This window comes from Engraulis encrasicolus, chromosome 17 (assembly GCF_034702125.1).
Source record: "Engraulis encrasicolus isolate BLACKSEA-1 chromosome 17, IST_EnEncr_1.0, whole genome shotgun sequence".
Lineage (NCBI taxonomy): Eukaryota > Metazoa > Chordata > Actinopteri > Clupeiformes > Engraulidae > Engraulis > Engraulis encrasicolus.
The window spans coordinates 7,594,577-7,604,576 of NC_085873.1; the positions used below are offsets into that span (position 1 = coordinate 7,594,577).

Genomic DNA, 10,000 nt, shown 5'->3' on the forward strand with positions numbered 1-10,000 from the left:
CCACACACACACACACACACACACACACACACACACACACGCACGCACGCACGCACGCACACAAATAACACACACACACTCACTCACAAGGACACACTATATGTACAAATTCACTTGCTGTACTATTTTTGACACCATACCCTATAGGAACGCAACAAGAACTACGCAGAAAACAGAACTTTTGGATTTTCATCACATGAATAATTAACTATATAGAAAAATATTTGCTGGATTATAACTAAATGTTCTTTATGGTTTTCTTTTACTACATAGCTCAGTCCCTAGGTACAAAAGCCCTGATCAATTTCTGCCTCAGTAAAGCAACAACAAAAAGAAGGGAAAAAACCCAACGTCAGCCCGAGCAGAACAGCGCTTTTGTGCTCTCTTGAAATACCGTCGTCAGTAATTGCAATGGCAGGACCGCTTTGGTGCTGCACCATAGCCCAGTCAGCATAATGCACTTTACTGTAAAAAAAAGGTTGGGACAAAACTGAAGAAGATTCGGTTGCGATCAATGTCATCCAGAGCGTGTGCGGAGGTGCTGCAGTGTAATCCGATAACTTCGGGGCTAACAAGTCAATCCAATTTTCTTGTGCACCCATGTACATCTAAATGATTCAATAGAAAACGGCAGACTAAAGAATACTGACTTCATAATTACCCCACCCCACCCCTGCCCGAAAATGAAAAAAGGATGATTTTATTCTATGTTGATGTTGTTTTTCAGAAGTGGGAGAAATCTGTAGGAAAAAGTAGTAGGTCAAGTGAAAGGAGAAAAAGTTAAACATTTATTTTAGAGCGACATAGGATGAGTCATTATTTAGTTCCCCATCAGTAAAAATGCATAAATATTGACATAGTTTGTCAGAGAGAGACATGTGATGGTCAGGGCCGCTGACAGTATTGGCCGGGCTTAGGACAAAGTCATCTGAATGGGCCCCCTACCAACAATGTACATACAATTTAATAGGGTCCCAACTCTAGGCACCTATCTCCCCTGGGCCCAGTTCTACTTACCTGTTTGTTCCCTCCTTTCGGCTTCCCTGCTGATGGTACGGCCACTAGTCAAGTGTGGGACGTAGCATAGCACAAACACTTATGGGTACACGGGCTAAAAAAAGCACACAGACACAGGATATGTCTACACATACAATTAGCGTTGCTGGGACACTGGGGTAGTGCGCTAACTGTAGCCAAAATGCAGTGTCACTTGAGCCCTTCCTTTCTTTTTTTAAGAGATGAAAAAGAAGAAAAGGAAAGGGAAAAAAAGAAATGAAGAAAAAAAGGCGAAGAAAAAAAAACGTTGCCCAATGTGGCGTATGCAATATCCGGTTGCATAGCTGGGGCGAAATGTATAGCTTCTAGCGCAAAGTGCATGACCTCACCTCATCACCGTCGAGAGGGTTATATGGTGCGAACGGTTGCTGACAGGGCCGCGTGCCGCTGTTTGGGTGAAACCCGAGGCCATCCGAATATATTCTCGATAAACATCTTTAAATCTTGCCCCCTTAAAATGTGTGTGTGTGTGTGTGAGTGAGTGCGCCTGTGTGTATGCGGGTGAATGTGCATGTGTGTAATTCATTTCCATTTTGAATAGACAGACTGCAATATCTTAGTAGAAGCCCTGAAACCGGGGAAGGTAGGAAGGAGGAGGAGGGTTCAAGAGTTGATGAGTTGAACGTGCTCTCTAAATACTGGAACGGGCAAATGCACCCCGAGGCCCCTTGTTAAAGGAAGCAAGTGTGAGAGCTAGCTTGCTGTCAAGTAGTTGGTGGCTGGGTGTGGGGGAGGGGGGATGGAGGTGTGTGTAGTGGTGTGATGGGAAGGAATGAAAGAAGAAAACCTACATGTACGGTAGGTATAGCCCTGCAACAATGGTGTCTTGTGTCAATGTGGGAAGAACCCAAATGTATTCAGGTGACCTACATAGTTTTAATGTGATCCGTAGCCTCGCCTCGCCTCACCTCCTCCTTCTCCATTGCCTCTGCCTGTAACTGAAAGCGTGTTTTCACTAAGGCGCCCTCCTTCATGCCTGTGCCACACACCCTATAGACATGTTACACAGATAAGACCAGTCAGGCCAAGGTGCTTTTGTGGTCATGTGCTTTTTCAGTAGCTCACTCACGTTGTTTTCCTGACTTAAGAACAAAAGTTTATATTGCCACTAATACATTCCTAATCTCTGTCTGTATAAGTGACGTCTGTATAGGACTCATGTTATGGGCCTACTAGGTTGTTATTGCGATATCAATAATAAAAGCCTTATTGGTTGTTAAAAAGAAATTTGTAAATACACACCTAACAAATTGACTGATTTTGTGTAAGTTAACACCGTTTCTTATAAGTCACTTAGACCATCAGGCATGTATTTGTGACTAACAAGCGAATCTGGGTATAAAGTGGTAGTGTTTTCCTGTCCTGTGCTTTGTTGCTCTGTACTGCATTGTAAGTTCCCGTTTGCCTTTCCTTACCTTGCTTACAGCTACCCGATAATGGTGTTGGCAAACGTTGACTCTTAATGGTGTCACTCGATCGTGCAGGAGGCTTTTCAAAGTCAAATGAACTAGTTGGACTAGTTCAGGACGGAACGGGAAGGGGCCACAGCAGTTCAGCGCTTTTCTGTGGTTGCGCTGATCGTCAAGGTAGATGTGATCCCAGGGGCAGAGGTATGGGGAGGGGATGGGGGTGGCAATCAGGGCATTTGCCCATGGGACCAGGGCCCTATTTCTGGTGGGGACCCTATAATGACCTTAACAGGGGCCCATTCAGTGCTTTGCTGTGGGGCCCTGTGTGCAATTGTTACACCACTGTGTGAGCCTCTGTTGTACGTCTGTATGTGTACGATCGATATCAGATAGCACACCAGAACAGAACAAGAAAACGGCTCGTCGAGGAGGGTACGATGGGGGCCACCGTGTGAGAGCAAGCACATTCCTCATTGGCTTATCAAGTGGCAGATTTATCCATGTTGGGGCCCAAGACAAACTTATCTAGGGGGCCCTTCAAACCCATCAAGGAATGGGGAGCGGGCAGCTGGTCAAGGGGCACCTGCAGATTGGGGCCCAAGGCAGCTGCCTACCCTCGCCTCTATTGTAAGACCTGCACTTGTCTCTTTCTGCGTCTCCTGCTTTTGTGGGATCGTGTCATCAAGCCCCCATGTTTATCGCAGGTGCCCTTTCCTGTTCCACCCGACGAACCTGATAGAACGGCAGTCTGTGCTCTTCCTATCGGCCTCCTTTTTGAATGTCACCAGATTTGTCCTCCCATAAAATGTAACCTTTTCAGGCATACGTATGAACGTGGGGAGGGTAGGGGAGGGGCGCAAGTGGCAATTCTAAATGGCATAAAGGCTCTAGGGAATAATTGGATGTTTGTGTGAGATAGAGGTGGTGGGTGGGCGATGGTAGGTTGGGAAGTGAAATAGCTGGTTGACACTCTGCCTGAGTCTCCATTTGTTTTACACGTCTGCACACCCTGGGCCTATACTACAAAGCTAGTCCAGGAGTAAAGGAGATTAAGTTAAGAGGTAAATCATCTAATAGATCTTCTGTTCTGTGAGGTGATTTACCTCTTAACCTGGTTTACTCCTGAACCAGCTTTGTAGTTCAGGCACCATGTCTTCGCCTTCTTGTGTGGGTATTGTTGGTGTAGGTATTGTTGCATGATGAAGAATCTTAGCTTGAATGTTAACAGGAAAAGTAGCCACCTGTGCTCTGATTAAAAGCTTCTTCTGTATGCCTGAAGTGTCATGTAAAGGAAAAAAAACATGTAGCCCGCCAGTGGAACTAATTTATAACAGGGGTCGTGTCATAGTGGGTTAATTTGAAAACAAAAATTTAAATTTAGTAAAAATGTATGTTATTATCAGATGTTTGTGGGAGATATTGGGGAAAGGTTAGAGTCTAACCGATAGACAATGGCTGGTTCAGACTCAGGCTTTGCCTGCCTGTTTGTGTCATTCACCACAGGGTTTGAGTGCACAGAGGAGATTACTCTTCATAGGCTGCTGAATATTAACTGGAAAGGTAGCAGCCTGGGTTCTGTCTAAAAGCCTCTCCTGTTTCAACGCAAAGCCCCAGTGTCATGAAAAGAAAAAAGGACGTAATTATTAAGTCTTTGTGGGAGAAATTGGGAGGAAATGGTTTGGAAATGCATGGCTCAGACACTGGCTGTGCTTGCCCTGGTGTTATTCACTGTAGGATTTTTTTGCGTCACTCTTCATGGGCTACTGAATCCTAACTGGAAAAGTAACAGTCTTGAATTCTGTTTACAAGCTTCTTCTGTTTTAGCCTACTGCTTAAGTGTCATAAAAAGAAAGAGAGAAAAAAGTTGTTAAAATTATTAGGTCTTCCATTTTAACCCCCCAAAGCCCTCATATGGAGAAAGCAGTGCCTGCTTGCATTGCATTGGCCACAGACTTCCCATAGTCTAAAAGCTAAACACCCGCTATACCGCACCGTCTACACCAAGCTTGTAAAGAGCCTCACGAGACCCAGAGGCATACACATAAGCCATATGACCCTAACCACAAGCGCAGGGTCAAGGTATGATTGTATGCTTACCATGGTGTCGACTAGCCAATAAAACTGCAAAAACCAAACAAGTGCTTGTAACCGGGGTGGTCGGCCCACATACTCTTACCGCCATCTATTTTTACAGCTTGTAGTTGGACGTAAATAAAGACCTCTGTCCTCAGTGCTCATTTATTTTTGTCATGCGTATCATGACTGGCAAAGAAGAAAAAATAAAAGTGAGGAAAGAATTTTAAAAGTCATCAGTCGCAGCGCGTTGCAGGAGGTGAGATGTCATTCTCGGGTGAAGTGTATTTTTGGGTGAGACCTCCAACCATGCATGAGATGTGTGCTGTGTGCTGTGGTAGGCTACTGGATGCAGGATTCAGTGGCAGTGTTTACCACGGAAAGTTCGTTTGGATCAGAGACATGGGACTAATGAGCGTAATCATCATCGGAAAGACTAACTTCTTAGAAATTGTATTAGCAATGCAAGATATTTGTCTTTCAGTTGACCTGGCCAATGTAGTAGAAGTTTTGTCATCAAGGTGGCCACCTTCACTTCTGAAGTGCTAGGGAAACCCTGAGTGGTCCCCTATGTACGACAACACAGTGTCACTCTGGTGATGTGTGTATTGATCAGTGATGTGGTGGTCCCTGTGTGTGAATTTGAATAGTTCTTTTCCAAAATGGTACTTGAAAGGCTATTTAAACGAATTAACATGTTTTAACATTTCTTTCATAAATATTTTTCAAAATACTTTATTTATTAATATTTTGGATATGTGATGTTTTGGAAAAGAACTCCTTACCCAGCGCCACACTGGCTGGAGGAGCTGCCACTGTATGGTGATCTGTGGTTGTTTGGTTAGCATTTGCCGCTCTGCAAGACACCTCCAGTCAGCTGTGGGATTAAGCTTAAGCCTTTTAGGGTAAACCAGTCACATGAGTTGCAGTGGAAGCGTGACTTTGGTCCAGCCAGAGCCTGCCTGTGTAATAGCGTGGCGGTGGAAGTCTTAATCTTCATTCATAGCCATGCCAACAGATTCCCCTTAGTTAATTACTGTACTTCAGGGAGCCTATTTTATAGTTAGCCTTTGGAACTTTCTTTTAACCTCCCTGTATTGGAGGTTAAAGCTCCTTTGACAAAATTGCTCTTGGGGTGTTTGGTTGTTGGGATTCATGTGAGAGATGGGAAGTGGTTTCACGAGTCTGCCCTCTCTTTTCATGGATTTTCCCTGTAATGGGATTCCAGGTTCTTCTACGGTCAATTCCCCCCAGATTGTCTCACGGTGCGTGTTTGGCACTCTGTTGTTGGGTGTCCGTGTGATATTAAAAGCAAGTTGCTAGAGACAGAGGCTGATCGATGAGATACACTAAAAACCGGACAACACAGTTGAAGAGAAAAGGGTAAGTGGGAAAAAAAACTAGTAACCCAGCTGCACGTTTTGTGTTCAGAGGCAGAATTTATTTTCTGTGTTTTTTTAAGCTTCCGCCGTTCAAGATTAATGAGAAGTTTCAGGGTGGTTTAATATTTTTTACTATAGTGACAGCTGTGTTGGGCTGGGGTGTTGGTGTTGTTTACAAACACAGCAGCATCAGTCTCCCACGCATTGTTTGGGTGGATGCAGCAGTTGGCGAGCAGTGAGTGGAAATTAACCCGTTTTTTTCTTTTCTTTTCTTTTTTACACGACAACAGTGATTATTATTTTCTCACACTTAATTACCCAACAGCTACATAAGCTATTTCCATCTGTGTCTAATTATTAATGTGGCGGTGCTAACAATAGCAAAAAAGGAAAGATATTTTGCTGGCTAATTTGCTGTCATAGCAAAAGCAAAAAAAGCCTATCCCATTCCTTATATAAAGTGAAAAAACTAGAAATATAGACAATGAATACATTTATTAGTCTGGGATAATATGAAACCGCTATGAGGCCCCCAGTGTACTTTTAGCAGTAGGACAGCCAGTGGAGAGAGAGAGAGAGAGAGAGAGAGAGAGAGAGAGAGAGAGAGAGAGAGAGAGAGAGAGAGAGAGAGAGAGAGAGAGAGAGTACTCCAAGGCTGAAGCCTCTGGTAGTTCGTTCGTTGCATATGTTCCCATGTCTGAGCGTAGAGAGGGCCCGCCGGTGTCAAGTTCAGCTCTCCCCATCCCTTCCCTTTCCCATGTAGCCGGCGGAAACACAGACTAGAGTTCCACTGGATGTCCATATACCGTGAGCTATGTTTAGCGCATGGGTCACCTTGCCTCTCTATCTCTCTCTCTCTCTCTCTCTCTCTCTCTCTCTCTCTCTCTCTCTCTCTCTCTCTCTCTCTCTCTCTCTCTCTCTCTCTCTCTCTCTCTGTTCTGTTGAGTCTCTGTTCAGTCACCGCAGCTCCATAATCAGTACAGGCAGGCAACACGCTAGCTCGTTGATAGATACAATGACGGCAGTAAGAGCAACAGGGGACAGCCGAGCAACAGGTGAAAAGGGCTGGTCGTCTCGTCTGGCCGTGCCTCGCACGCTTGGCTGACCTCCAGTGTGCCGTCTCAACACCCCTACTCCTCCTAACCCTCCAGACCTCCAGACCTCCAGGCCAGTGAGTACAGTCTCAACCCTCCTCCCCCTTTCAAAATCAACAACCCCCCACTCCTCCAAACACCAACAATCCCCCTCCTCACTCTTCAGGCCTTCAGGCCAGCGACTCTATTCCACCCCCCCCCTTTCAACATCAACAACCCCTCCTCGTCCTCCTCATCCTCAACCTCCACCACAGTCCCCAACAGTTTATCTCCCCCAAGCCCTTCGTGTTCAGCCTCAACCACTCCACCATGCTCCTCTACTCCTCTCACCAGTAGCCCAGCCCCAAGGGCTCAACCCCCCCCCTTAAAACATCTCCTTCCTCACATCCACACACCCCTTAGCCATCTCTCAAGCAGTTTACAGTGCATCTGGCCCACGTCCCCCTTACCACCACCCCCCACTCTAAAAAAAAAGAAAGACATCACTAACCCCTGCTCCTTCCCGCTTGACGCTACCACACTACCTCATCCCTCTCCTCAGCAGTCTGTCTGGATAAAAAACAGCCCTTAACCCTCCACAACACTCCTTCAAACTCTCGTCTCTCTCTCATAACAGTTTGTCCTCTTTTGTCCGTCCTCCAGTGTTCACCCGCTGCCACTCTCCTCTCTCCCCGAACGTCAGCACCCCTTTCCCCTTGCCCTTAACAATCCTCCACAACTCTCCTCCATCCCTCTTTTCTCTGCCCGAGCATTGTGTCCTTCCATGTGCAGTCTCAGGCCACCCCATCCAACATCAACAACCCGTCCTCCACTGCTCTTTTCCTAGTACAGTGTTCCTCAACCTTTTTCAAGCCGTGGACCAATTTGCCTCCCCAAAAATGTTCAGGGACCACCTGTCAGCTGAATCGACAGTTGACGGGTGCTAATTTGACACTGCTGATTTCAATGCAGATCACTTATTTTTTAATTCACATTGCAAGTCTATCTTGTTGTGGTGGAATAATGACAGCTATGCATGGCTTTGAAATGAAACAAATATAGCCTACTGCTAGCTTGTCTTGGAAAAGTAGAAAACCCCTCGTGGACCACCTGAGCTCTGTTGCGGACCACCAGTGGTTCCCGGACCACACTTTGAGAATCACTGCCCTAGTCGTCCGTCTTCCACAAGCGGCTCCGTCTGTGTAACCCAATAAGGGGCCACCTCTCCAGGCCGAAACTGGGGCCAACCTGGCAGGGGCCTCGGCTGGACAATTTGGATCTGGAAGCTGCCCGCAGTGTCAATGGCCCGCCGGGAGTGCTTGGCTATAAAATCGCCCCAGGGGAGCCGTCCCCCACATGATTTGCAGCACCGACTTCATCTTGGAACAGATAGTTTGTCCCTGAGTTTGTTTACGAGCAGGGCTTCACGGCTTGGGATGGCTCAGCTTGGCTTGTGGCAGCAGTGTTCGCAGCCATGTCAGGTTTTTTTCCGGGTCCTTTGATGCCGACTCTTCTTGTCATTGTGAGGCATAATTTACTAAGTGCTGAATTGGTTGCCTACTAATTGGCAATGCGATCTGAGATTAAGCTATCATGGGGACCGGTTAGCTCTGCCCGACCGATGATGTGTTTTGCTGCCGAGAGTAAACTGAGAATAGACCGGGGGGTGCGAAGGAAAACACATCTTCAATGTTTCTTTTCCCCCCCTTTGTTGCCGCAAAACGATTTTTCCCTCACAGGTGTTGCTATCATAAGTAAGCTGAGAACACGTTGAGGGACACATTCATTCACTCTACTATATTGCAAGCTTGACACGCTGTGTGTGTGTGTATGTGTTTGTGTCTGGGTGGTCTTAGCACACACCAAGCATACGAAGTGTACAGCTCTGGGGTCCACGAGGCGTTTTTTGGCTACGCGCCTGTGTCTGGACCACTACCTGTTAGCATTTGATTTCATTACCTGCTTTAAAGACCAGTGCTAATTCGAGAGATTAATTTTTCAGTGAGGGCATTTGAGCTCCCCGCCGTGAAATGAAGGTGGTTGGTGGGTGGGATTTATTTCCTGTATTGAGCCATTTGAGGACTGGCTGACATTTAAAATGCTCTCTCGCTGTGAAAACCCTTGAAAGCTTGAATGTACCACGGCGGGCTCTTTCCTTTTTCCTTTCAGCATAAATTGTCATCTCCGGTGTTTCGTTTCTTCTTCCCACTAGTCTTTTCCTTTCCTCTTTTCTCTTTTTTTCCTCTCTCTCTCTCTCTCTCTCCCTCTCCCTTTCTCTCTCTCTTTCTCTCTCTCTCTCACACACTTTTCTCTGACTTTATTCTGCTTCTAATGAGACACATCTCAGGGGGACCCCATTTCCTCAATCGCACATTCATTAGCAGCTCCCATGAAGTCGCCGGGAAAGGGATTGATGAGAGAAATTTCTTAAAGGAAAGACGCATTAACATGACTAATTAAAGGGATGGAAGTAGAGAGTAGAGAGGAGGACAAGGAGGAGGAGGAGGACGGGAGTGAAAAAAAAGGAAAAACAGAAAAAGCTTTCCGGGGGTATATTTTGGAGTTTGCCGATTTTGATCCCAGTAATTACCCTGGCCTCCTGTGATCCACACCCTGTGAAGTAGTTTTGTTTGGCGACAAGCGCTGCCTCGCAGCCCACGTGCGGTAATGGGGCAGCATGATATATATTGTGCGAGACGTTTGCGAGCGGGGTTGAGTTGGGTTTCAAGCTTGCTGCTGTTGCCGCTTTTGGTAACAGATGGAATGAAGCAGACAGGGCCGGTGCGGTGAGAGTGAAAACGTGACACTCGTGTACTCAAGCCGCTCATGGTGGCGGTGGCTGTTGCCGCCGCTGCCGGCAGACTGGGTGCGGGGGCGTAGCAAGAGTGCGTTGTCACTACCGTGGCCTTCGTCGGCCGCAGTTATGCAGCGCCGCAGAAGTTTGGTCTCCGGCCTTGGGCTGACCAAAGGCTGATTTTATGCACGGAAAGTGGTGAGTTTGGGTTGT

The 10,000-nt window shown here is 46.5% G+C and overlaps 1 protein-coding gene across 4 annotated transcripts in view; it reads left to right on the plus strand.

Moving 5' to 3' along the window:
• The window catches only part of thrab (thyroid hormone receptor alpha b), a 335,687-nt gene that overhangs the window by 33,897 nt on the left and 291,790 nt on the right, over window positions 1–10,000 (plus strand). The gene's annotated exons all lie outside the window — the stretch shown is intronic.